The following is a 2,291-nucleotide window of genomic DNA, read 5'->3' on the forward strand; positions in this document are numbered from 1 at the left end:
TATATTCTTGTCACTTTGCTCCAAATATAAAAGCTAGTGCTAGGGATGGGCATTTATTGTATTGTTTATTAATTTTTGTGATAAATTGCTTGACACAAGATTTTTAAGTTATCATTGTCACAATAAATTCTAGTGGTGTTAAAAAAAATTTAATAAGTTTTTCACGAGAGCATAAATAAATAGCAATGATTTCAAAAATATGATTAAATGGAGTCTCTATGCATTTTAGTGATATAAATCACACTTCTTTAAGTATATGGCATCTTGAAGAAAATTATTTTAAATAGAAATGTCAGTATTTATGTTTTCCGTCATGCATTTACCTTAAAAAGTATTACATAAACTTATCATTTTTATTGTCATCACAATAGTACCTATCTTAATTATAAGATAAGATGGGTACTATTGTGATAAAATTGTAAGCCCATATTGGCCACCTTTAACACGTTAATTTTGATCAAATTCATTTCAATGCATTTAATCCCTTTTTTTATATATATATGTAGAAAAGTCCCAACCCAACCTTTGTATTTCTGTGTTTCTGGTACGCCCGTAAATCTGACACACAAGAGACATTGATGGCCTACAAAATCGCTTCTTTTGGCCGACTGGGGTTTAATTTTGCTTCATATCTGCTGGGACTGGAAACGACTAATGTAAGTTGTGCTAAAAGGAGTTTAGCCTGTTAGTGAAGCTATTGAAGCCTAAAATAGCATCTCAATTCAATTCTAATTCAATTCAAAAATACTTTATTAATCCCCACCCAAAGGGAAATTAAATGCTGTTGTAATTCATATTAATTTTAATTATTCAAAGAGTTAGTGTAGATAGTGATGGCTAATCAATAAAGTTAAATATGCAGCAGCAGCACAGACGTTTCCGACGCTAAAGAATCTATTATAGATTTGATCTGTGCACCAATCAGGTGGCTGAATAAAATAAATAACATATCAAAAACAATAAATATATTTGTTGTTGAGCTCATATGTTTACCTATTCTGGAATTTAGCAGAAAAGGATTTTTCGAATTGAAATTTAGCTTATTTTGTCGATAGATGGTTTATGATTAATTACAGTTAAATTAATTCATTAGAGTTCCACCACCAGATGAAAATCAAATTTTTTTAATTTGTATTTTAATAGAAAACTTTTTTTTTTCTTTTACTAACCGGTAACATCACCCTTCATGGTGGTAGTTTTCTTCCTCGCTTTTTGACCACCGTGAACCTAAAACTAAACCCACCTTAACCAACAACAATTTCCTAATCTTTATGACTCATTTATTTTTAGACGCCTTAGTTTAGAGTTTGCCTATTCAAATTAATTTGCTTTGTGCAGCTGTCTCCAGCTCCGAGCTCATTTCTCTCCGCGCCAAACTCATTTACGCCTAATTATTTCGACTTTGTTCCGGTTTTTCTTGTATCATTCTCAAGGGTTTCTTTGTCCTCCCCCGTTATCTCCCAGCAGCAAAAGACTCCTGTTGGAGGTATTGATGTGCAACGTGGAGGTGGAGAGATCCTCAACCTTATTAAGGCGAGGAGACGTTCTGCAGGCAGCCATTGTTCCCCTGGGTGTGCAGGTGGGCGACAGAAAAAGGTGCGTTAGCACAAATGTACAACAGGCTTACGTGACTAATTCAATTTCCTTAAGTTTTTGTATTTTTATAAATAAATATTTTTTTTATCTGCTGTCCACAGAGATAAAACTTTGTTTTTGTGGCATTTCCACTTGGACAACAGTATTTGACGTATAACAAAACTTGTGTTGCTGAAATTTGTAAGATAATTTAATGCAGCCACATGCTCTTTACTTTGCTCACAAAATCTGTATTTAAGCGACTGAATTGGACACCATTATGGTTTCTAAACCTTGTTTCTAAGTTTCTGGTTTAAAATTAAGATTTTAATATATTGGTATTTTAGAGGGATATTCTGCAATCTGTACCATTTACCTGTTATTTGATTTGTAGTATATGAATTTAAGCAAAAATACAATTAAATTCAAATTTTTTTGTAACAATATATACTTTCAGTCATATCTTTTTGCTATTTCTTTAAATTATTTTTCTCCCATTTGGATATTAATATCTTTAATACCAAACACAAATCTGCATTAATCTTACCAACTTAAATTCTAAAATTGAGCTATCATGACTAGAAACATTTCCCAATGGCTGCTGGTGGAGCTTTGGTTCCTGGAACTGGGCTGTCTGGTCCGTCTGTAACTACAGCAAGAGCTTTGTCCACGTTGTTGGCATAAAGTCAAACTTGTTTTCAATCCGGGTTGTTTAA

At 32.6% G+C, this 2,291-nt stretch overlaps 1 long non-coding RNA gene across 1 annotated transcript; it reads left to right on the forward strand.

Annotated features, from left to right (window-relative positions):
- Positions 1-1,504: 1,504 nt before the first annotated feature.
- LOC106948576 (uncharacterized) lies at positions 1,505-2,023 on the forward strand. The gene is made up of 2 exons (XR_001425209.1): positions 1,505-1,596; positions 1,698-2,023. It is a non-coding gene; the product is annotated as an uncharacterized LOC106948576 (long non-coding RNA).
- Positions 2,024-2,291: the final 268 nt, after the last annotated feature.

Source organism: Poecilia latipinna, unplaced genomic scaffold (genome assembly GCF_001443285.1).
Source record: "Poecilia latipinna isolate Pla-1442-1.1 unplaced genomic scaffold, P_latipinna-1.0 Scaffold295, whole genome shotgun sequence".
Taxonomy (NCBI): Eukaryota; Metazoa; Chordata; class Actinopteri; order Cyprinodontiformes; family Poeciliidae; genus Poecilia; species Poecilia latipinna.